Here is a 26,855-nt window from a genome sequence, read left to right as displayed (position 1 = left end):
AGAATGCACAGAAATCTTCTAAGAATGGGTTCGAGTGTGGGCTTTGGAGTCAAATAGTAGTGGGTCCTTGTTCCAGCTCTGCTTCTTGCTAACCGAAATTTGGCAAGTTATTGAACCTTTCAGATGCTTAATCTTCCCATCCGTAAAATGGGAATTGTGTTAAAGACCATTTCATAGGATTGTGCAAACTAAAAGAGATGCATGTAAAGTGTTTACTGAAATGATAGCTTAGTTCATTATTGTTTTAGAATCATTGACTCGATTCTTTGCTGATAGTTGTTTAATAGCCTCAAAGGGGTCCTACAGATAGAAGATTTCTCTTAACTCAGTGAACTTCCATAACCAAACCTTTCATGTTCCACATCAGCACAAGAACTACAATTATTTACAGAGTAAAATTCATACACCCTAAAAAAATTTTTTTGTAAACTAAGATTATGGGTTATTAATCCAGTTGCCAATCATCATCGCCCCCTCCCCATCCTCCTTCAGCAGTGAACTAAGGTCACCATGCCCTCCCGTATACCTCACAGCCTCCCAGTACTTTGCATGGTCGTTACCCTTGTCCATAATCACTTTAAAAAAAGAACCACATGGGTTTGAGCCATTTCAGGAACAAGGGTACAATTAGGCATTATTTCCCCCCTTCTCAGCTCTTCCTTGCACAGAGAGAGGATAGAGGAACAAAACTCAGCGGCTAGGAAGAGAAAGGATGTCAGACCCAGCCCTTGGCTGATTTTAACTTCAGGCATTTCAGAATGGTTATTTCTCAGAGTCATCAAGGGCTAATGGTGCAATCCGATTTTGCCTAGATGAATTTCCCATGACAAATGACATTGGCTCATCATTTGTGGTCGTGACCGAGTGCCAATATTTTTCTTCCTCCACAGCTTGGGTAGGACAGCATGGAGCTCTTATGTTCCCTGGGACATTTGTTTCCAATTTTGAAAACACTGTGAATGTGGTTATTTTTGTAGCTCCGTTAGGAAAGTGCATGGCATTTGGTTTTTCTTGTTGGAGTTAATTATAAATCATTAGGGTTCCAGCGCCCACAACAAAGGCCTTGGACCTTGAAGCTCAATCACTGGTGATTGCAATGGTCCTACCCACAGCCCTCCACCTCTTGCTTAATCTCTCCATTCCTCATTATGGAGCAGGAGGGAGGAGGGGGCGTTATTTTAAGATGTTTGTATTGGCTTCTAAATGTGAAGCTTTAGTTCCAAGGTCTTCTTTTTTCCCAGAGCAAGATAAACTTCTTTGGGTTGTAAATCATGGGACTTTTGCATCACTTGACAGAGTCCATGTTTAAAAGTCATTCCGATCGCCTCTCTGATGACTTAGGAAGCAGAGAGAGTTCCCCACGCATCCTGAAAAGGACCCTTTCAGTAGCACTTGGCCTGTGCCCAGATCTGTTGCTTTAGGATGATGAATTATTTCTATTTTCATCCCCTCCCCACCTCCATCTCCCATTTGTAGAAAAAGCACTGTGACCTAACTGATAACTTCAGGATGAGCCATTGGCAAAAGTGGGAGGCCCAAGCTGGGGTTGGGGGGCCTTCCTCCACGTCTGAACTGCCCCTTCTTCCTGCCCACAGCCAGGCATTCACATCCTTGGGCTGCCCTAAGGCCCCTGCTGTACTTACCCATCCCATCTCACTCTCCAGGGCGGCGCCTGGAATCCCAAGTGTTTCCCCATTAAAATAGCCCTGCCCTGAATAGCATTTTCCTCTAGGCTTCTATTTCTTGCTAGAGAGCAAATGGATAATCTAATTTTCAAACAAACAAACAAAATCCTGCCTTTATATATATCAATAGTTGCCAACTGGATAATGAAGTGAGGAGGAGATTTGTTTCCTACTTTTTTTAACCTCCAAACCCTCTCTTCACTCAAGGCCTTCTTTGAATCACTCCTGCCTTGTTCACTTCTATCCCCAAAGCCTGGAACAGTTACCTGGCACCCAACACACTTCAAGGACTATTTGATGAATACATGAAGGCCCAGCCTACTTTTCCTTCCTTCCCCTGCCCCTGGCAGACCCAGAGGGAGGCCTCTGGGGCAGGGCTTTCCCACCAGAGAGGTTAATAAAATACATTCAGAAAGCACCAGGAATGTTGACCCTGAAGACCACTTAGCCACACCTCACCACTTCACAGATGAGTAAACTGAGGCCTAGAGGATGGAAGTTTCCTGCCCAAGGTCACACAGCCTGGAAGGCAGCTGTCTGCAGATGCCCCACAGCAGGCTGATCAACAATACCAAAAGCATCTACTGCAGGGAACAAACAGGTGATCGAGAACCACCACTTCTCCAAAAAATGAGTGACTTACTCTTGCAAAAGCTCTGTGCAGAGTTGGAGGTGGAGTTTTAGAGGCACAAAGAAATCATGTGAAACACACTGGGAGGCTGCCCCCTTCCTCAGGTAGTAACCTTAGCCCTAGAAGGACTTTCCCCTACTCATTCTTCAGGTCTCAGCTTAAAAAAAAAAAAAAAAAAAAAGAAGTGTTCTGGGAGGCCTTCCCTGACCTGCCCTCGTGCCTCCCACCGTGGGTAACACCCTTGCTTATAAACACATATTTCATGTCCATCTTCCCCACAGACTCCACACTGTAAGTGCGGGAACACGTTGGTCCTGCTCACATCCACGCTGCCTGCCCCCGGCGCAAAGCCTGACATAGAAGGTGTCCAGTGAATACCTGTTACATGCGTCTCTTAGGTTTATATTTAATGCAACTTGATTGTGGTTCATCTTTGTTTAGCATGACTGGATTGAATTAGACCTCCTGGCTTATTTTTGCCTGCTTTTACTTGGTCAAAGAAGCTTCTTGCCTGGGTGGTCGGTGAAGCTGTTCCTCAGAGAAGTTTAAGTCAGTAAAAACGCAGGTGAGAGGATCTCATCCAGTTTCATTAAAGGAAATTTGCTAACACTTCCTCCCTCTAACCTCATTACTGTCAGGACCCATTTATAAAGCACAGGGTTACGACTATAAGGAGTTAATCAGGTTTCCTCTTTTCTTGAGAGGATAAAAATTTAGCTTCTGTGTTGACTGAGCTGTACGATGTTATCACTGCCCATTCTGGGGAGGACAAGCCTGTTCCTCTTAGTGACTGGCATTTTCTCCAGGTTTTATTTTCTTGGAGCTTTTCACAGCAGCTGACAACAGCCTTAGGGAGAGGACTGGCAGGTTAGCTGCCCCAAGACACAGTGGAGGGAGAAGGAGCATCAGAAATGGAGAGCACGGGTCACTTTTAGGGGATCATCCTCTAATGTTCTGCCAATGTGTTTTTGGTCAAGACAATTAACAGTAACTGACTCATAAAACTCTAGTAAAGAGTAGAGGTAGTCACTGTGAGGATAAAGAAATGTGTCATGGGAAGGCACTGAGAATCTGAACAACCAGGACTCAGGGAAGGCAGGAAACCGGATACCTTTGGGGTTTGACCTCATAGCACACACTCCCTCTTCTCTCTCTGCCCTTCATTCTTCACATTCTTCTCTCTAACCACCAGCCTGTGCATGATTTCTGCTTGAAAGCAGCTATCACGTGTTCTTCTCTTCATACAGTAACATTTTAATTCTAGCTCCTACTGCTAACTGGCAGCTAGCTCTTTGTTTCTCAATTCCATATCCCCAGAAGAGGAATCTGACCTGCCTTGCTTGTTTGAATTGGGATAAACTCTAATAATAAGTCATAGGTTACTGGCAAGCCTGTAACTGGTACTGGTAACAATGCTAACTTTGATTAATTCTGGTCCAATCAGTGTGGTAGGAATGAGAATGGAAGGAATGAGTTCCAAGGCCTAAAACACAGACATGCCCACTTGGGAGAGGGTGAAGGCAGAATTTCCTAAGAAAGCAGTGTAGATGATACAAACAACGCAAAATATTAACTGCCCTAATCCTCTCCCAACAGGGGCAGGTAGCTGGTAGCTAAGGATGCAGAAATTTACCTCTTTTTAGGACAGTTTTATCAGAGTCTCTGCCTCACCGGTCCTGTGAAGACAGACCAGTTCCATCACCAGCATCTGTGACCCTCTACCCAGGGCTTTTGCAGTCATAGGTGCATGTTCAAGGTAAGCCAGGGGTGCCTGTGAGTTGATGGCACCAGATGAATGGGAGTTGGTAAATACCCCAGATGGTCTGGTCCTTAGACGGGACAACCCTGAGGCACATTCTGCACTCTCCCCCAGAGGTCCAGAGTATGACTGAGCCACAGTCACCCACAGAGACAAGCTGCGCAATGACAACAGCCTGTCCTGGCTTCCTCCCTTCCTTGTCTCAAGTCTCCACCCCACTGCCTGTGCCTCTGACATTTATAAATCCTGGTTCAGGGTGTGCTTCTTAAAAACTCAACCTAAGAAAACAATTTTCCAGATTTAAGAGTTGGAACCAATGCTTTCTCCAGAGCTGTGCTCCCTCTGTCATGATCTCCTGTTCTATGCTATGAAACAATCACCACAAACACTTAAGGATGGCAAAACAATGAACAAAATCCACAAACTCATCATTTCCTACACTAAGGTTTGTCTGCTCTGCAATTATCATTGCACAAGTAAATGCTTAGCACCTAGATCTTCTGTACTTACAGAACAGGTTGTGTCCCAACAATGACAACAATCATTTAAGCCAGCTTAAGAAATGAACCAGGTGGTCAGTTTCAGAAATCTGTCACAGTCAGAAAAGCTCAGTCAAAACCAAAAAGGTCATTTTAAAACAACACAAGTTCTTCAAATGGAAAGGTACACTACGTCCATGCTTAAGAACTCGACACTGACATCATAAAGATATCAACTCTGCCAAGTTAATATATAAATTTAATGCTACCCAAGGAGAAAGTATCAGCGTTATTTTTGAACTATTTTTATATGGAAAAATAAACAAGTAAAACTAGCCAGAAAAATCCTATTTAAAAAAAAGGAATGAGGCCAAATTAGCCCTGCCAGATATTAAAATATGATGTAAAGGCACATTAATTAAAGAAACATAATACTGGCCCATAAATAGACATGTCAATGGAATATTCCAGTTACAGACCGAAAAACATACAAGAAATTAATATATGATAAAGATGCATTACTGTAGAAGTGGTGTTCACACAATGGATAGCCATTGAGAAAAAAAAGAATTGAATCCATTCCTCTAGTCTTAGAACAAACTAAATAACAGATGGAGCAAACATTTAAATGTAAAAACTAAAAATCACAAAATTATTAGGAAAAAATAGAAGAAATTTTTGTACAGTCTTAAGAGTGGGGAAGCATGATACATAAATCAGAAGTCACGGACGAGAAGACTGCTCAATTTGACTACAAAAAAATTATTAAAAATTTGCCCAGTAAAAACCTCCATAAGCAAAGTAAAAGGAAAACATTAGAAAAATGGGGCTGATTTGTACAATTCCTACCATAAATGGCTCTATTCCCTAGCATATAAAAAGCTCCTAGAAATTATTATGGAGAATCAACAACTCAATATTTGCCAATAGATGTGCAAAGGAGACAAGTAGATAGTCCACAGAAAAGGAAATTCAAATATTAAAATATGACTCGTTTCCATCACAATTAGTCTAAAGGAAAAACACATTCCTGTATGAGTCTCCTTTACTCTCACATTACTTTACTATACCTCACTTCTGACACCAGATGTGCAGGTTTTTCAAACATCAAGCAATTCTTCCACCCCAGCTGAGTGTCTTACAATATAAACTCAATTCCGACGCTATGTTCCTAGAGATAGCATCAGATCCCACAGGTTGAGTGCTCAGTCCTACACGACTTCAGATGCCACTTCATCATTTTGGATGCCAGTGTCGCCTGTGCTTCTGACCCACTGACTTAACTCAGGAGGTTCCCAGGAGCCCCTCCTTGTCTTTGATTTAATTTACTGGAGTGGCTCAAAAAATTCAGCAGCACTCTTCACTTACTAGATTACCAGTTTGTTGTAAAAGGATATAACGCAGGAACAGCCAGCTGGAAGAGGTGTGTAGGGCAAGGTATGGAGAAAGGGCTGCTGAGTTTCCATGCTGTCTCACCCAGCATCTCCCTGTGCTCACCAATCCCGAAGCTCTCCAAACCTCACTCTTTTAATTTTATCGAAGCTTTGTTATGTAGGCATGATTGACTGATTCAACCTCAAGGCTCTCTCAGCTCCAAGGAGGCTGGGGAAAGAGGGATGAGATTGAAAGTTCCAATCCTCTAATTCTGGTTGGCTCCCCTGGTAACCAGCCCCATCCTTAAGGGCCTTCCAAAAGTCACCTCATTGACACCAACTCAAGTGTGGTTGAAAGGGTTTTGTTGTGAATATCAAAAGATACTCCTATCACTCAGGAAATTTCACAGGTTTTAGGAATTTTGTGCCAGGAAGGACAGGCAAAGACCAAATATATATTTTATTATACCTACCTCCTAAAACTAAATCTTACTAATAATAAGGTAAGTACAATTAAAACTACAGTGAAATACCATTTTCAAGTCAAATTGGCCTATCAAATTGGCTACATGGAGAAGTTTGATATCACTGTGTTGACGAGGATACTGGGGAACAGGAAATCTCATACACTGCTAGTACAAATACGAAGGGCAGAATCTACTGAAATTTTAAATGCACATAACCTTCGATCCAGCAAGTCTACTCTTGTGGGCAATTCAGAACCCTCTCGAGAACAGGGGTCAGCAAACTTTTTTCTAAAAAGGACCAAATAGTAAACATTTTAAGCTTTGGGCCATGTGGTCTCTGCCTCATGGTGAAGTGCAGTGTGAAGTTGGCCATAGACACTATACACATGAACAGGCATGGCTGTGTCCCAATAAACAGAAAGAGCTGTGAGTGGGGTTGAGTCTGCCGACCATTGTTTACCGTCTCCTCCTCCAGAAGGCAGTAGCCACAGAAAGGCTGGGCACTCCCTCACTGTGGCAGAGACCACTGCTGTCCCCAAACTCCATTTCTTTCCCATGGTAGATCAGCAGCCAGGCCAGGACTTGGATGTCCAGATAGGGACTGCATTTCTCAGCCCTCCTGAGAGCTTGGTGGCCACGTAACTAAGCTCTCAGTGATGTGGGAGCAAAAGTTCTGTTTCCACCTTTGGCTCATTTGCTTAAGCAAGATTTCTTAGGAAGAAATCTCTGCTCTTTTCCCCCTTCTCACTGACTGCTGACAATGACGCAGAATAGCATTAAATAATTGCATAAAGCCATGTTCTGAGAACGGCAGAGCTGCCATCAACCAGATTGCCTGAATGACCAGAGGGGCAGAGCAGCCCACAGTCCCACCCAGAACAGAAATTGTTCCAAGTCTGGTCTGAGAGGCAGAACCTTTTTTGACTCACAACCACTTTCTGAGAAGTTAGCATTCCTGATAAAATGCTTAAGCAATTTTCTGTGAACTTTAATGGGATTAAGGTTTGCTCTAGGAAACCAATTACCCACATGCCCAATTACCCACACACTCAGTTGCCAACTGTCAATCAAGGGTCTACTGACCTTTAACCAGACTTTCTTTTCTCTCTGTGTCTAGTCTAACAACGATTATCTAACTGAACTCTTTTCCTATTGAATGTCCCTGCCAAAAGTAAATTTGGGAAGTGGCCTTCTATGGTCCATTTCCCTTCTGTGCCTGATCATAATAAAACTTTGACACATGCTCAGACAGCTAAACTGTCTGAGAAAAAAGGCTTTCTTTAACACTTGGAACATTCACCTGGTACTGGAACATGAGTGAAAAGTAAATTTATTTCTCTTTGAGCCATTAAATTTTGGTCTCTATTTCAGCAGCTTAATCTACCCTGATACATTCACACTTTATAAATTTGCTTAAATTTACTAAGTGCTTACTTTGTGCGGGAGCCCATATTAAGCACTTTACATGCATTATATGTCGCTGAACTCTTTCTTTTCCACTGTAAACGTCTGCACCTACGACTGGATGCCAGGCCAGGACCACCACCACTAATAATAATAGTAGTTTCAGCAGCAATAATAACCATAATAATACTACTAGTTAATACTTACTGAATACTTACTAAGAGCCAAACACTTTATACATTATTCTTTACAAACTTAACGGGAATTCATCTTAGAAAAAACAAGCAACCAACCCAAGTTTTATCACTAGTATTAAATTAATCTCTGCCATAAGTTAACTGACTATATTTCGAAAATGAAAGGAAACTTACTGCTTTCCTAAGACAAACTCCTGACAGTAAAGCTTAACACAATATCCTTGGTTGGGCAAGATACAGAGAAAATGAGGCTCCTCTTAAAAGTGATATGATTTCCCCCAGAACAGATCAGCATCACTGGGTAAGGAATGGTGGTGGGATTTTTCTCTTTAATGCTTTCCAAAAAGGGACATCATTTTTATAGGCTGAGAAGCACCACATGCTTTTGCTGTTTAGGACTATCTCACTGGTCCTTCAGAAGGCAAAGCTTTGAAGGTGCTCTTCCAAGACTTTTCTCATATAGGCCCATTCCTTTCAGGAGAAAGAAAGCTTCTCACTTTGCCCCCAGACAGTTGAGTCCATTTTAAACCAACCTCAAACTATCAGCGTAGGAGGAAGAACTCGGTTTTGACTTGAAGCACGTCTGGGCCGGGGATATTTTCACAGCCTTTTCTCTAAGGGGATTTAAGAACAGATATATGCTAATATTGCACTTTAGTGCGGTGAAACGGATTTTTGGGGTTTGCCTTTGCTTTTGTAGCTGTGCCCAAGAACACAAAGAGGGGCTCACTTCTGCAGTCTTGGGAGCCAGAACTCATGCACTCACCCTGGCCCTGAAGGAGCGGGAAGTCCTCCCTAGAGAATCTCTGCGGCTCTCTCAGGTGAACCAGCCTCCTGGGACTATGCAGAACTCAGCTTCTCCAGTGACACACTCAGGCAGCAAGAAAGAAAAAGCTGAGACAACATAGGGGTTGTCCCACCAGTGTCAAAAGAGGGCTGGCTGCCCCACCTGCCCTTTGAGACTAAGAAAAAGTTTAGGAATTTGTAGACATTTTCAAGTTATGGAAGTCTTGAGAAAAAGACATTTGGAGTTCCTGCATATGAGGAAGAGTTTAAGTAATACTGGGAACAGAATTCATCCACCTATGCATCCATCCACTCACTTTACAAATAACTATTGAGGACCTACTATATGCCAAGCACTGTTCAAAACTCTGGGGGAAGAGGGAGAATCAGGGGAGCACTGGCTGAGGGTACCAAGTTTCAGTTATGCAACATGAGTAAGTCCTAGAGATCTGCTATAAACCATAGTGTCTATAGTTAAGGACAATGTATTGTATATTTTAAAATTTGCCAAAGGGTAGCTCTTATGTTAAGTGTTCTTATCATAAAAATAAATAAGTAAATAAAGAGGGTGGGAGAAAACTCTTGGAGGTGATGGATATGTTTACAGCATTGATTGTGGTGGTGATTTCACAGGTGTATATTTATCTCCAAACTCATCAAGTTGTGTACATTAAACATGTACAGCTTTTTGTGTATCAATCATGCCTCAATAAAGTGATTCAAAAAAAAATCCACTAGGGGTACAACAGTGAACAAGGTAGTCAAAGAGATGTAACTACGTTTGTAACCTGTGTGGTGGTTCATACAAGCATCAAATGTAGAATTATTTTGTAATGTCACATGTGTCTTTTCAGTTTACACCTGTGTTCTCACTCGCCCACCCATTTTAAGCAGTGCATTTAGCCCTCACTCAGCTTTCCACTGGGTTCAGACTTGTGTAAATGGGAGAGTCAAATAAATGCAAAGAGCCCTACAGCCATGACTGTCATTCATCAACCCCTTTCTAGTGTAACAGCAACTGGGAGGCCTAAGAAATCCTGGAGAGGGAGAGAACTAAGAGTGCTTCCAGGAAGAACAAGAGGAGCCAGTGGCCTCAGCAGGGGTATGGGAAGGGAGCTGCCAAGAGACTGAAGAAAGATGCATTGAGCACAACTTCCACTTGGAGAGACTGAAGGACTTTCTTGAAGAAGGACCAGAAGGCAACAGGATAATTACCAACACTGAATGATGTCTGGTATTGGACTCTGTAATTAACTACTCATATGTATCTTCACATGTATCTGAACCTCTAAACAGCTCATTGCCATTTCGGAAAGAGGCAAGGTTATACCTTATGTAACAATATGGAGAAAAATCCTTACTTACCAGGAGAATCCACCCACCCCAAATTTTCTTAATTGGATGAATAATTAAATTAGAAGCTTTGATGACGGAGGAGGCCTCCAAGAGGTGCTTGATGAGCACCCTGGGGCTAATTCTAGGGTTTGGTTTGGCTGACGAGGGTCTATAAATTGGGGACACAAATTGAATAGGCTGGGTAATAAAGCAGTCTTTAGAGACTGTTTGGAGTAAGAGACGGGAAATGACAAGGTCGCCGGCAGAGGAAAGAACAAGGATGAGGGCTTTATTAGTTCTCTAATGTGTGGTCTCTGATGCAAATCATCTGCCTCATTTCTCATGAAATCTTCAGTAAAAGTCCATTCTTGTTGACATGCCCTGTTGCTGGGGGTTCACCAAAGACCTTAGGGAAGAGCATGAGTACCAGCTATGCATAGCAGTCTACCACATCTGGGTTCCAATTAGAAATATTTAAAGAACTAGAGCTACACAAGGTCCAATGCATGGAGCCTGCTGCTTAGTGCAGGGTTACAGGTCTGGAGATAGGATTTTTAATGGTGTCGAATATATTTGAAATACAGTATTTTGAAGGGGCAATATCAAGGCAGTGTTTTACAATCAAAACCAGGTTCCCACTTTTCAGAAATGAAGCTGTCTAATCCTCAAAGCTAAGGGAACATAGCTGGTATAATTTCCCCATTTTCAGAAGAGATGGGACTCTGGATCGGCAAGACTAGGGAACTGCACCAAGGTCACTTTTCCCAGTGATGACAAGAACCAGAGAACCTGGCTCTCCACTGAGACACAGACACGATCCATGGAGTCTAGGAGCCAGATTCAAGCACAGAACTTCATGAAGCTGATCTCCTAAAAGTAAGTTCCATTTTCTTCTCCATCAAAAGGTTGCTGAGACACCATTGGGTGGCACTATTGCTTACATTTTAAAATTCCAGATAATCAAGCAAAATTACATTTCAAACCCAGCAGCAGAAAGAATAGCAGAGCTTTCTTCAAGAAGCTCTAAAAGACAGCATCCTACCAGCGTGCACCGCCCATACGGTCCAATTACAGAAGGTTCAAAATTAGTCAAATATGATTTCTTGGGAAATGACCCAACTCATATAAAAGACAGTCTACCAGATTCAGTGAGCATCAGCATCGTCATTACCATTTCCATGCAATGTGATGTCCTAAAGAGCTCTTTCCTTCATCAGAGATGGATTGCCAGCAATTGCCACTCACTTCTGCTTAGGGGATAATGGGGAAGGCATACTGTTTTGTGGCTTTTCCTTGCCGCAAACATGCTTAAGCCTTGGTTAGTCGATTACCCCCATGACTCCTATATCCATTTACAGTAATTTCTATTAAGAAAAGTTCCACCTCTTACACTAATGGGAGCCTTGATGATCAACTCAAGGTCCCTAGCTACTATGTTTAGCTACTGTCCCTGCTTGGACTTCCAAGACCTTTCTCCGAGCTATAGGAAAATGGATCTTTGAGGAGTATAGTGACTCTCATTACGCTTCCTCTCACACCCACCCCCACAGCAGGTAGAAATAGGCACAGTGACAGAGAGCAAATCAACACTGGGAACAAATGTTACAGTTGCCATTGTCTGGCACAGCACACACAAGCACACATGTGTCACACACAATGGAATTTTATTCAACAGAGCAACACTGTATTAATTATATTTTTCACTGTTACTATTTTTTCACTGGTTTAAATATCTCCTTCCATGCTGCTATTCCAGAGTAAAACCAGACATGTCCGCTGCTAATTGCATTACAATGAAAGATTCCACTATCACAATGAATTACATGTGCCACGTTTTCCCAGAAGCACATTCCCAGCTCCTAACAGCCAGAGGAACAAAAGACGAGAAGGAAGACCCAAAAACATAAGCCATATATAAAATAGGAGAGAAAAGACAATAGAGAATTACCCCAAGATTTGATGTAATGGATATGACTGGCGATGGGAGCCCCTCCCATTCGAGCCTGGCTTCTAGAAAACTGAGAAGAAAAAGCCCAAGACAGAGATTTTAAACAGTCCTCACCTTGCTGGTCAGTGTGATCCACAGAGTAGCAGGAATGGCATTGCCTGAGAGGCTGACAGAAATGCAGATTCTCAAGCCTTGCCTAGATTTGATGAATCAGATTCCGCATTTTCACAAACATGTAGGTGATGTGCATGTACACTAAAGCTGAGAAGCTCTGCTCTAGCTCTTTGGGGTATGAGAAAACAGAAGCCTCCTAATGATGGAGGGCCAGTGCTTAGAGTTTGGCTAAACTGAACCTAACAGAGGTTAAGAACGGGAGTAATGTTTTAATTTTTTTTCAGTGTGTTACCGGGACTCTTGCCCATAAATTCTGAGACAGAGTCAACTGGACAATGTGTTGATATGACAAATTATTTTTAATGTCCATTTCTGCCTGTACTCTGAACATGCCATGTCTCATAGTGTAAGTACTTGCAAGTTGCAACTTGACATAAAGATTGTTTTTTATTAGTGACTTTGTCCTTTTGCATGATATTTTAAGTTCTATTTTTTAAATCCAGCCTATCATGTCCATATCTATTGTAATCTCAATAATTGGATATTAAGATTGAAACTTAGAATAAATTTTTCAAAGCTGAAATCATGAAAGTATAGGGTCACCATGGGGAAATACTTCAAAAATACCTCAAAAGCTCATGTAGAATTGGTGGATCTTCTTGCTCCTTTAAGGACCAATGTTGATGTTCAGAGATGCTGCCTTTGTCAGCAAACCCTCTCCCTACTTCCTTTCAAAAAAAAAAGATAATATAATGAACAAAGAAGTTACTGTTGAGTACTTAAGTTCAGGGCTGATGCTCAGTGATAAGCACAGAACCACACCACTTGTTTACAGCTGGTGGCCAATCTGATTGATCGGTGCCTATGGTACCAGCTGTTCAATATTTTCAACATCACTCATTCCTATATTCTAGTTAGTGTCACAGACCAAGGAGTGTCTGGAGAGTGGAGAAACACAGTCATTAAACAAAGCATGGTTAAGACAGTTCCCTTCCTCTCCAACATGCACGAGCAGGACCACTTTCCTTTCACGTAGATACATGAAGTAAGCATGGGAGGCGTGTGTGAACCTGGTCTGATGTGAGGACACCTGGAAGAGTTTAGACATAGCTCCCTTTTACCCACTGTTTGATTTGAGCCCCCAGGAAAATGCCCATTTTGAACCCACCTTTCCCCCTACCAAACAAAAGGGGATAATAATAATAATTAATAATAATAATAATAATAATAATGACAATGGCAGCATCAGAGAAGAACAATGAGAAACGCAGATACATTTAATTCATATATTTATTCTACAATAGTTATTGAGCATTTGCTATGTGCTAAGCAGAGTTCTAAGTGCTACAGGATACATCAGTGAACAAAACAGACAAAACTACCTGCTTCCATGAAGTCTACTCAGGGGAGACAGACAATAACCAAGAAACATAATAAGAAGTCACATACTATGTTAGATGCTGGTAAGTTCTATAGAAAATAACAGAACAGACAGTAGGAGCATTGGGGGCGATAGGGGAAGGTTTACACTTTAAAGTGGGAAGGTCAAAGTAAGTCTCATTTGAGCAAAGACTTGTAGGAAAGGGGAGTGAGAGATGCAGATTTCTGAGAGAGGAGCATTCCAGGTATGACTGGCATTTTAAGGAAAGGAGAGGAAATTTACGGAGCAGGATGATCAAGTAGAAGAGTAAAAGGAAATAAAGTCAGCCAGGTAATAGGGGCGTGAATTAAGTAAGGCCTTTTATAAGTTAGGACTTTTACAAAAACTTCAGCTTTTACTCTGAGTCAGATGGGGAGTCAATGGAGGTTTTTGAGCAGAAGAGTGGCATGATCTAACTTACGTGTTTCGACAGAATGACTGTGGCTGCCGTTTGAAAATAGACTACTGAGGTAAGCAAGAATGGAAGAGACCAGGCAGTAGGTTTCCACAATAATGCAGGTCAGAAATGAAAGAAACTTGGACTAAGGTGGTAGCAGAGGAGATGATGAGAAATGATCAGATTCTTAATATGTTTGGAAGGTAGTGCCCACAGGATTTGCCAATGCTCTGCATCATCAAGGATGATAAAAGTTTATGCCTAGGTAACTAGAACATTTTCGTGAGTGGGGCAAGCTTGTGGGAGGAAGAACAAGAGTTCATTTTGGACACGTTGAGTTTGAGGTGTCTGCGGGACATCCAGGTGAGGATCCCAGGTACAGGAGTTCAAAGATGGGGTTCTGAGTAAGAGATAAAAATAAGAGTTGACAGCACATGGAGGTGTTTAATGCTATGAGATTGGACGAGGCCCCCTAGAAGAAGAGTAGAGGTTGATAAGACTGAGCCAGAAGCACTCCAAGAAGAGGGCAGGGAGAAGAGGGGGAACCACCAAAAGAGAGTGAGGAGGAACAACCAGCGAAGTAGAGGAGAGCCACGATCTGACCACGCAAGACGAATCATTCTATTTATTCCTCTGCGGCAAAACTAAATTTTGGAGATTTAATCAGTAGAATGTTTTGTTTTATTTTTGTTTCTCTTTGTCAGAGAGTGCTGTTTTCCCCTTCATCACTCTTCTGTTTAAACAAGATCGTGGTCTTCATTCTCTCCGGGAAAGGTAGACACAGAAGAAACACAAAGAGAGATAAAGGTCAACCTCAAGTTTCCAAAAGCAAAAGTCCTAACAAAAATGAATGTTTTGCAGGGAAAAAAAAAACTGTTCAGCTACTTTTTTTTTTTACTGACACAATGAGAAGTAAAGAACTTCTCTGGGAACTGGGCAAGAAGAGTTAGAAGGGATGCCAAAGATGTGGACATTTCTGAAGAGCTTCCAAGTTCTAGCAGTTATTGGTGGACAACTTAACAGAGACATTAAGCTTTATAGGTCTCAGTTTCCCCATTTCTGGGAAGGAGCTCTGCATTTGCCACCCCCTCCCCCAGTACAGTCCAAAAGTGAGGGAATGATAGACAGACAGATAGGCACACACATGAACACACACATGCACAAACACCACATAAGTCTAAGGATTTGGGAGTAGAAAATATCTATGCCTCATCTTGTGCCTGGGATCCTGGAAGGCTGCAGTTTTGCAGTGGTCTGCGTTCCACCATGGCATAAGAGCAGCAGACTATAGATGGCTATAAGGATGTGTGGGAAGACAGGTCAATTTTCTCATGATTTCTAGTGGGACATAGAAATTAGGAGAGAAATAAAGGGAGCCAGGAAATCTGAAAAGCCTCTGCAACAGTAATGAGTGGACATCACAGTGGAATGTCGTATAGACACCATGCCAGTCAGGACAGGCTAAGTTGTGCTGCAACAACAAACAACTCCAAAATCTCAGTGGCTTACAACAACAAAATTGTATTTCATGCTCATGACACATGTATATAACAGCAGGATGGGAGAGCTGTACTCACTGTAGTCCCTCAAGAACTCAAGCAGCCATCTTGAACATTGCCATGTGCTATGCAGAGAGAAGCAACTCTAAAGGGTGTGACACCCATAACAAAATGCTTTGTCTAGAAGTTACACATGTGACATCCATAGAGAAATAGACATATGACCCCACCCAGTCTTAAGGGAGTGAAAAATGTAATCCTACCTGTTCCCAGAAGAGGTAAGACCTGGACATATTTGGCAAACAGCACAACTGACTGCCACAAACCATCTGACTAAGGACCAAATGCAAACAACTCAGCGGAAGCCATCACAGAGGGGATGACAAATCAGACGGCTGACTATCTTAGCAGAAACCAGTTTTCAATAGTCACCAACGTAGGATCAAGTGCCCCCCCACCACAACTCCATGATCCCGCATGAGGCCTTCAGAACCTGGATGTCATCTAGAGATAAGGAAGCAGAGCAGAAAATACTGACTTGACTTAGTGTGGCTAGAATGAACTAAGACTGTTTTCTGCTATCAAGAATAGTCTAACCAGGTGGGGGGAGGGTATAGCCCAGGGGTAGAGCACATGCCTAGCATGCATGAGGTCCTGGGTTCCAGCCCCAGTACTGCCATTAAGAAATAAATAAAGAAATACATAGAAATAAATAAATAAATACATAGACCTAATTACCTCACCCCCTAAAAAACATTTTAAATGCAACTGATTAAACACAGAAAGTCTCAAAAATGAGACCAAGTTGAACGATCAAAACCTAATGTGGCACTTTTTTGCACAGCTAATTATTAAATCTACACCTTTACTATTAGCAATCTTCATAGGTCAGTTCACATTTTATCTCTTCCATATAGACTTTCCTGATGGGCCGACCAGGCTGTGATAGTCACTTGATACTCAGTACACATAGCCTTGCATTGTTAATTACCTTCTATGAATATAGCCCCAACTAGATTGTCACCTCCTTGAAGTCACTGATACTTTCAATTCAACAAGGCTTTTTTTAGAGCACCAGAAAGGTTAGAATTGCTTCCAGCTACAAGTGACAATGGATATGGCTTGCACAACTTCATCATTTAATTCTGTTTCTGGCAATTTCAGGGCTAGTGCAGAGGTTTAGCAATATCAACAGGTACCCAGACTCTATCTTTCAACTCTGCAGTCCTTACCATGTTATCTTTTTATATTTGGCCTTCTTACTTCAAGCAATATGGCTGATTTAGCTCCAAACATCACATCTTCAAACAACCACATTTAAGACCGGAAGAAAGGAGCTGACCTCCTCACCATCTCTTTATTCAGAAGCAAAATCCCTCCCAGAAGACTTCCCTTTACATCACACTGGCCATAACGTGGTCACATGGCCACACCTAAACCTCCCTAGCAAATGGGGAATGGGGTTACCAAAGTAGGTTTAGGCCCTGGACTCGGGGGTGGTTCACATTCCCAGAGTATGTTGCAGCCTGAACAAAACTGGGGGTGAGGGGAGGTCTACAAACTTGGTAAAGAATAAGGATCAGCTTCTATGCAAGCAGCCAACAGTGTCTGATACAAGCACTACATTCTAGTGTAGCACTACATTCCTGCTAATCCCCGTTTAGAATACAGAAATGAGTTACGCAGCTACGATCCACATGCCCGGTGGTTAGGAACACAGGCACTGGAGCCAGACCGTCAGGGTTCAGCCTGGTTCCCTCACTTGCTAGCTGTATGACAGTAGAGAAATCACCTACAAACCTTGCAGGTTCAGCTTCTCAACTGTAAGATAGGGGTGATAATAATACTTGCCTTAAAGGACTGCTGTAAGTGTGGAGGACAGTGCTCAGTAAACAGTCAGTTTAGCTACTACTGCTATTGGTCTGTTCTGCACGGTAAGCCTGCGCATTAAGCGCAAGCAACTTGCTAGTGCTCTTAAAAGATGCTGGGACCCAAATGAGAAACAATCTCTGCTCTTCCAAAGCTCCCCATTCCCTGCCCTCAAGCCCACTCCTCAGAGTTAACCATTCTTCACAGTTTGATGTCTAGTCATGTATGTGGATACCCCCTCATGTATTTTTATTAAAATGCTATCATATTATCACTAATTCATTAACTCACTCAATAAACATTTACCACTTACTATATGCCAGGGACTGTTCTAGGAGCTGGAAATAAAAGTGAATGAGATGGGTGGGTAGGATATAGCTCAGCAGTAGAGTGCACGCATGGCAAGCACAAGGTCCTGGGTTCAATCCCTAGTACCTCTGTTAAACTAAATAAAAATTAACCTAATTGCCTCACCCCTGCCGAAAAAAATTTTTTAAGTGAATGAGACAGACTCTTCAGAAGTATGGTTTGTTCACAATAAAGCCTTCTCATCTTCTTGAAGATTCACTCCTTTCTCATTAATAGCTTTCTGCTGTCCTATTGCATGAGCTTACCAAAATGTATTTCTCTAGTCCCTTTTTAACAGGCATTATGGTTCTAATTTTCTACCATTAATTACATACAAGATCTTGATGAACCTCCTCTAAATGTATCCTGTGAACACACATGGGGTTTTCTGTTGGCTAGCTTCCTGAAGCAGTGTGCTATATCATAATTTTTCCCTTTTCTCCTCAACACCTGGCACAGCATTTTACACACAATGGGTGTTTCAACGTTTACTCGATGAGCATTCTCCACAAATCATCCTTACTTGATCAAGAACCCCTTGAACATTCTGAATGACTTTTTATTTTTTTTTTTTTTACGTTTCAATGACAGACTGAATTCATGCATTTAAGTAAATAAAAATATAAAACCTTAATTCTATTTTCTAGGATTTAAGTTATAATTCGCCCCAGTTTATTAAAAGGCTGTTTTCAGGCTTTCCCACCGACAACTTGGCATTTTTAATATGTTCTCATTATTAATGAAAAAACAAAAAATTGTGTTTTAAGGAACAAAGTTTCAAACTGGCTTTTGAAAGGGTCCCCAGAGAGCTGCTGCGGATAGCTACTGACATGAAGAAAACCGAACATTTATACCGTGTGGAATTATCATCTGCATATCCACAGGGACCCTTCCAGGAGGCTGCCGGGGGACGGGTGCCCGAATTGCATTCGCGCTGTGTGAGGCACAGCAGGAAAGACGTCTTCTTCCGTGTCTTGCTCTTCTGATGTGGGTGCCAGTAAGTGACACACGAGCACAGTTGGTCTGCTTGTGTTGAATGGGATCGACGTAGGCTATCACTTATTAACATGTTTATGAAATGTGCACTTTTTTGCATGTGTCATTGCACAAAGGGGAAGAGAACTTCAAAGGCAAGCAGACCCAAATTTTGTAAAAAGCATGTAGGATCAGTAGTGACGTCTGTGAGGGGGCAAAAAAGGTTGTACTTCAGGAAATTTGTGATTTGTGAATTTGGAGGATGAGAGAAAATTCTCCATATTTGAGAACACAGAAACTAGCAAGAACCAATTAGGTGTATAGAAGTTCAAAGTGGGGGGTGGCGGTGAGTCTGTGAGTGGCTTAGAGCAGTGTTTCTCAAACTTTTTTGACTGCAACCCACAATAAGAAATACATTTGACATCATGACCCCGTGCAGACACACATATATGTGCCTGCAAAGTTTCACAAAATAATACCCTTACAACATGATATTTTCCATCTTATTTTAATGAGGTTTTTGACCCACTAAATTGATTTCAGGACTCACTGATTGATGGTTCATTATTACTGATGTTCAGTAGCTATCCACTAAAATTATGGGGAAAAAAATAAACTTCATGAAAGATGGGAAACTCAGGCACATAATCATCACCAACCTCAAGTTTTAGGCTCACAAAGACCTGGGTTTTAGTCCCAGCTCTATCACTAGTCCATAACTTGGGAAAGGTGCTTAAGTTTTATAAACCACAGCTTCTTCATCTGTCAAATGGGGATAATAATAGTCTCTTTTATACAATAGGCTCTCGGCCATAGCTACCATCACCAACATTAGAAGGATGATGATGGCAGGGAGGGCATAGCTCAGTGGTAGAGTGCATGCTTAGCATGCACAAGGTCCTGGGTTCCATCCCTAGTACCCCCATTAAAGATAAATAACCTAATTGCCACCACCTTAAAAAAAAAACCCACAAAAACCAAAAATAAAACATAAGCAAGTTAATTAATTTTTTTTTTAAAAAGAAGGATGATGATGACAGTGATGTACTCACTCAGCTTGAAAAATGTCGCAGATATTTTTCAACAACCCAGGGGAGAGCAAGCCCTACAAAGTGCAAGAACCTTCAGTGCAGGTATCATTCCATTTACAAATTACACAGTCACCCAAGAACAGGTTTTCTAGAAAATGAGCGATCGTGTTTTCCAAATCCTAAATGGCATAGTTTATATAAGATAGTGCTAAGACAAGTACACATGCAAGGTATGTTCACAACAGCACTTCACAATAGCCAAGAGGTGAGACTAGTATTTGTATGACCATCAATGGATGAATGGACAAATACACAGTGGAACATTATTCAGTCATAAAAAAGGAAGAAAGTACTGAAACATACTACAATACGGATGACCTCCAATCTATGCTGAGAGAAAGAAGCCAAAAAAGTCACGTATTGTATGATCTCATTTATATGAAATATCCAGAATAGATAAAGCCATAGAGACAAAACGCAGGCTGATGGTTGCCAGGGGCTGAGAGGAGGGAGCAGAGAGGGAAAATGCTCAGTGGGTAAGGGGTTTTACTTCAGAGTGATGAGAATTGCTTTGGAACTAGATGGAGATGGCTATGGCACAACATTTTGAAGGCACTTAATGCCACTGAAACGTTTGCTTTAAAATGCTTGATTTTATGATATGTGGCTTCCACCTCAATAAATTATTTTTCTTAAATGAGAATGCCTAGTACATAGGAAAATAATAATTATTATTAAATTTTATTATCAGCTCCCTCCGTTTAAATATAGTATCATTACATTGTTATTCTTAGAAGATTGGTACAGTCCAAAGGCATTGAGTTTGTCTCAATAACATTCTGATGAAAAAAAATTCACAAATTCTCCTCAAGAGACAGAAAGAGAAGGCAGCATCTAAAGAAAGCAATGTACTTAACAGCTCGCAAAACTCCTGCATGAGCCACACACAAATAAGTGAAAGACGGAGCACCCAGCCCAACTTGAATGCAAAAACATGGCACAAACCTAAAGGAAGAAAGTCTGGGTTCATGAATATTTTTAAAAGGCAGACTTACTCATTGAATCTGGAGATGATAATCATAATGGGGAGATTGCTCTCACGGGACCAAGACTATTTCAATAAGCTGAAGGAGAAAAAGAGAGAGATTGAGAGAAAACAAAATAAATTTTTAAAGATATTTTTTTCTTATTGAGATATATGTGACATACCACATTTTGTAAGTTTAAGGCATATGACATATTGATTTGATGCATTTATATTGCATTATAATTGTAGCGTTAGCAAACACCTCTACCCAGGCACATAATTATCATCTCTTTTAGTGTGAAAAGCAACTAACATCTAGTCTCTCAGCTAGAGTTCAATTATTTACATTTAATTTTAGAATAGAGTTTTGTGTCTATAATCACTGTACTGTGTATTCGGGCTCTAGGTCTTCTCTATTAGTTGCACAAAATAAAAAACTAATAGGAGCAATATGACATCATATATTTAGATGCCTTAAAACACCTATACTTATTCTATGAATGAGGCAAATTTGGTTTAGGAGCTATACATTTTAAAAAAAAGATGTAGGGTTTCAATTAAATAACTGCTGTGTGGTTGCTTTAAAAAAAAAAAAAAAAAGCAAAATGAGATTTCACTGATAGACGTACAGTACCCATGTCCAGAGAAAGGAAAATAACAGTCTCACTAAAATCACTATACTGAATGCTACATTTTAAGAGAGACACTGATCCACTATGATATATTCAAAGGAGAACACATTTGGTTGGCAAGTGGTCTAGGAAAATATTTCAACAAAAACAGGAGGGATTTTGCCCAGGGGAGAGAAAACAAAGAGAAACACAATACAAAGAAGCTTAGGGGATACATTCTAAATGACCAAATGAGGAAATTGCAGACAGTGGAAATTTTCTTTTAAAAAATCCTCTAAACCAACTATAGTGTATGTGTGTATATATGTATATATATATATGTGTGTGTATATATATATTTACACACACACACACACACATATACATGCTTCTGTTTATACACACTGAAGTTTGAAATTCTCAGAGGGAACAAAGAAAAGGAAATTATCTATGCAACTGAATGGCCTTCCAATCTTTAGGATCATTTCTCAACCCTTAGAAGTGAATGGGAGGTTGTATTAGTTTTCTAGGTCCATTATAACAAAGTACCACAGACTAGGGGGCTTAAAACGACAGAAATTTATTTCCCCAGAATTCTGGATGGTAGACGTCTGAAATCAAGGTGTCAGAAGGGCCATGCTCTTTCTAAGACTTTGGGTAGACTCTTCCCTTGCATTTTGCTAGTGTCTTACAGCAGCATTAATCCTTGGTGTTCCTTGGCTTTGCAGAAAATTAATAAACAGAAACTTCAATTAAATAGAGTCAGGAGACCAGAAGAGGGGGCTCTCACGCCCTGAGACAATAGCAGAGCCCAACAGGAAGAAGAAAGACTCTTCTTTCCTGGCAACGACTCAGCCAATGAAAAGCCATGGACTCTGTTTGCCATAGCCCTCCCAACTTCCTTTTCCCTTCTATAAAAGAGGTCTCCTTCCCCTGCTGTGCAGGAACTTGCACATGGCTCTTCATGGTTGCCGACCCCAAACTGCAATTCTTTCCTGATCTTTTCTGGAGAAAATAACTGGCAGTCCATTTGAAGCCAACAGCTTACAACTACATCGTTCAAATCTCTTGCCTCTGTTGTCATGTGACATTCTCCCTGTGTGTCTCCGTCTTCGTATGGCACTTTGCTTTTCTCATAAGGATACCAGTCATCTTGGACTAAGACCTACCCTAATAATTTCATCGTAATTTGATTATATCTGCCAAGGTTCTATTTCTAAGTAAGGTCACATTCACAGGTACCTGGAGTTAAAACTCCAGCATATCTTTTGGGTTACACACAATTTAACCCAAAATGGAGGAATATGCAAAATAGATTCTAAAGTAAATCTGCACACAACTAGGTGCCCACCACTAGGCTTTACTAGTAAGCCCCTGTAACATCAATAGATGTTAACAGGTATGTTTGTTGATGTGATAATTAGTGTTTGCTATACTTTCACCTAAGTTTTCCTTGTTTCAGCTCACATACATGCTATATGAAACTCTGAAACCTGTCGAAAGTCTTGAGGAGGTACTTGGCCAGCTACTTCCTGTCTTTCTAAATTGACATTTTCTATGCTGACCCCACTAACCAGCTTCACTCTCATGCCCTCAGGCATCTTTCTAGGGAGGACAGGTTCTAAAGCCACCAGGTAAGTACATTCAGGTGCAATGAGACAGTCTTGGCCTCAGTCACCTCATACATAAAATGAAGAAAATCATACACCTCCCCTCTTACAAGGTCATTGTGCATAAATGAGGTAATATTTGAGAGAACTACACTGAACAAACTGCAAGGGCCCGACAAATGGCAGCTAAGTTCATTGCTATTATTTAAATAAGCTCTATTGTGTGAAAAGAGATTTAACACATTCTATAGTGATTTTAAGTGAACTCTTAAGTACAGTAGTAAGTAAGCAATTAGGAGGACTCGTAAGTGGTCCAGTCAGTTTTGCAAAACGGAGTTCCCCGTTCATAGATGTGTGGAAACAGAGGCTGCGTCCATCTGCCACAGGATGTTTGCTCTCATCTGAACAGAGCAGGATAACACCTACCTCACAGGGTTATTACAAAGATTTAAAAATTCACAAAGGAGCGGGGAGGGTGGAGCACTTGCCTAGGATCCACAAGGCCCTGGGTTCAATCCCCACTACCTCCATTAAAATAACTAACTAAATATATAAACCTAATTACCTCCCCCACAAAACAAACAAACAAACAAACAAATCACAAAGGAGAAGGTCATGCTTAGTGCTTGAAATAGAGAGATGCTCAGGGAATGTTATTAATGTCGCAATCACGTTTGCTACTGGGTCCCCATTAGAGAAGACTGTTACCCAGAATAGAGAGACTGACCAGAAGACTCCCTTCCAACCCTCAGCCAACATGGCCTTCTCAGGAAGACCTATTGCTGAGTATATTTTCCAGTTTACCTAATAAGAATATCTGCCTCATTAATAAATAAATAAAGCCTAGGGATCTAAGAGCTGAGATTTTGAGGGCTCATGAAACTGTTCTGACATATTCATGACAGCATTGTTTATAAAAAGTTAAGGCTGGGAAACTAAAACACATAAAATTAGAGAGCTATATGAAAAATTTTTTAAAAAATGGTACATGACTAAGAACACAGGCTTTGGAGCCAGTCAGCCAGGTTTGAAGCTCCACTCAGCCTTTGGCAAGTTACTCTCTCAGCCACACTTTGCTCTTTTTCGGCAGGTGGTTGCGAGAATTAAAGCAGGCAAAAGTACTCAGCATAGCGCCTGACATAACAACAAGCTTTCAATGATGGTGATGGTGATGATGGTGGTGATGACGGTGGTGGCACTGGAATATCATGAAAAATAATGCTGTGGGTCCATTTTTTCTTGCTTCATACACAGAACTAGTGCATGCGGCTAACTTTTTTTTTAACTAGGTCAGACAATAGAGAAATGACAATACTTTCACCCAGCGATGAAAACTAGCGTTACCAGTGGTCATGGTGTACCTCCAGATGTGACACACTGAGACAGATACATCACCCAAGTAGAATTCTGGCCAGGAATACATAATCTGAACATAGTCAAGAGAAAACATCAGATAAACCCAAACTTCAGGAACATTCTAGAAAATACATGGCCTTTATTCTTTCAAAATGTCAGTCCTGAAAGGCAAAGAAAGGCTAAAAAAACTGTTCCAGATTAAAGGAGACCAAACAGACATGATTGCTAAACGTTATATGCGATCCTGGACTACCTTTGGGGTTAGAGGCAAAAAAAAAAAAATTGTTACAAAGGACATTATCGGGACAATTGACAAAACTGGAATATGACTTATAGGTAAAAATATTGTATCAATCAACTTTTCTAAATTTAGTAACTGCACTGTGGCTATGTAAGAAAGTATCTTTGTTCTTAGGAAATGGGCACTGAGGTAGGAAGAAGTGAAGGGGCCTCGAGCCATGCAGCCGAATGTCATGTGGGCCAAAAAATTAGTAATTTTACATATCTGTGTACACATACATACACACAGAGAGAAAATGAGAGAAAGAAAGAATGATAAAGCAAATGTGGCAAAATGTTTAAAAATAGTGAATTTGGGTAAGGGGTGTTACTCACTATTACTATAACTAGCAATTTTCCTTAAGTTCAAAATTATTTCAAAGTAAATAGTTTTGTGTGTGTGTGTGTGTGTGTGTCTGTTTAACCTAAGGTAAGGGAAAGTACTGGGAGCAGAGATAAAGCAAGATTCGCCATAAATTAATCATTGTTGAATCTGGTGATGAAAACATGGGGTTGGTTTACTACACTCTTCTGCCTACTTTTGTATGTATTTATTTGTTTGTATTTGGGGGGGGGGAGCGATATATTTTTAAATCATCATAAAGTACCATGAATAAAATGACTGTTTTGTAAAACGTGTGTGTGCTCATACACGTGATTGTGGCACACGTGTGTGCACTGGGGTGATTACAGTGTGTGCGCATGTGTATGCACATGAGTGTGAGCACGTGTGCACAGAGGTGTACAAGAGAATATTTACCAAAGAGTCCAGAGTGCCTCTTTGTCAGCAAGGCCACGTAGGAACTGATCTTGGGAAACTTACCCCCTTATTCCTCAATTTCCCCTTCTGCAAAATGTGAAGGACAGTAGGAAATACCCCCTCAGGTTATTAGTGAAGTTTAAACATGTTAATATATGTAAAGTGCTTAGAACAACGCCTTGCACCGTCTTTACTATTACTTTTTGAGGTAGTAACATCATAGATAATTTTTGTTGCCTCCTTTACACCTTTCCTTATTGTCTGAACTTTTTTTTAACAGTGACTTCATAATATGAAAAAAAGAATGTTTTTTAATTTAAGCAAAATAATGGAAGGAAGGAAAGAAGGGAGGGATGAAGGGAGGAGGAAAGAAAGGAGGGGGAGAGGGAGGGAGGGAGAGAAGACATGGCCTCTAGGGCTAATTCCAGTTTCCCCTAGAGCTGAAATCTTCACTGGATCATTTTAATTGCTATTATTTGGAGGAGACTTGAGGGGATATTTTTCCCTGGAAAATTAAAAAGTATTTTGTAATGCAGATGGCCTTTCTCTGGTGTATCTGTCCTATAATTGGGGAATTGGAAGTTTCTTAAAGGCAAATCAAACATGAGTGCCCATCAAGATAAGGGTATAAGGGTAATCTTTTCCTAATTTTAATTTTGATCGTTTTTAAACACACAAAGGTTGAAAGAACAGTACAATAAATACCTCTGTAGCTGCCACTTAATTTCAACAATGATTAACATTTTTTCACGTTTACTTTCTCTCTCTCCCTCAACACACATATTTACACACAGATATGTAGATATAGTAAAGATAGGTAGATTTTTTTTCTTCCCTGAACCAATTAAGTTGCAGGCATCATCCCACTTTGCCCCTAAACAGTTCGGTATGACTCAGTTAAGAATGAGGACATTCTCCTGGATAACCACAATAGTATTATGAGATAATAGAGATTATATTCTCACATCAGTAAATATTGCCATGCAACTATTTATTCATTCCACAAATATTTTTCGAAGACTTGTTATCAACCAGTCAGTGAGCTGTAGTGATGAACAAAATAAATATGACCTCTGCTCATGGAGTGAGAGATGGATATTTAAAAATAGTCACCCAGATCACTATATAATTACAAATGTGGTACCATAAAGGAAAGTGCCACACCGTATTTACTTCAAATTTACATTTGATTATCTATGACTAATAATAACTATGACTAACACTGGTTGTTGTACCAATTAGGAGATTTCCAGTTGTAAGTGACAGAAACCCAACTGAAACTAGCTTAAGAGAAAAAAGGGAACTTGTTGGTTCACCCTAGGCACACTCAGAAGCAGGAGCTTAAATTTTGGCTCCCTTTGAATTTCCAAACCCCACCTTCCTCCTCAGTGTTGACTTTAATTCTCAGGCAGCCTCTCTCCATGGGGCTAAAGAGATGGTTACTGGCATCCAAGGATGCAAGAACCTATAAGATTCTAGATCCAGAGAAGGAAAG

At 40.9% G+C, this 26,855-nt stretch overlaps 1 long non-coding RNA gene across 1 annotated transcript in view; it reads right to left on the bottom strand.

The window, feature by feature from the left end:
- LOC116152346 (uncharacterized) overlaps positions 1-26,855 on the bottom strand; it is a 681,617-nt gene that overhangs the window by 587,287 nt on the left and 67,475 nt on the right. Inside the window, exon 2 of the long non-coding RNA XR_004135961.2 lies at positions 20,773-20,841. This is a non-coding gene — a long non-coding RNA (uncharacterized LOC116152346). The remainder of the gene's footprint in view (positions 1-20,772; positions 20,842-26,855) is intronic.

This window comes from Camelus dromedarius, chromosome 3 (genome assembly GCF_036321535.1).
Source record: "Camelus dromedarius isolate mCamDro1 chromosome 3, mCamDro1.pat, whole genome shotgun sequence".
NCBI classification, from domain to species: domain Eukaryota; kingdom Metazoa; phylum Chordata; class Mammalia; order Artiodactyla; family Camelidae; genus Camelus; species Camelus dromedarius.
This window is presented reverse-complemented; position numbering and strand designations above follow the sequence as displayed.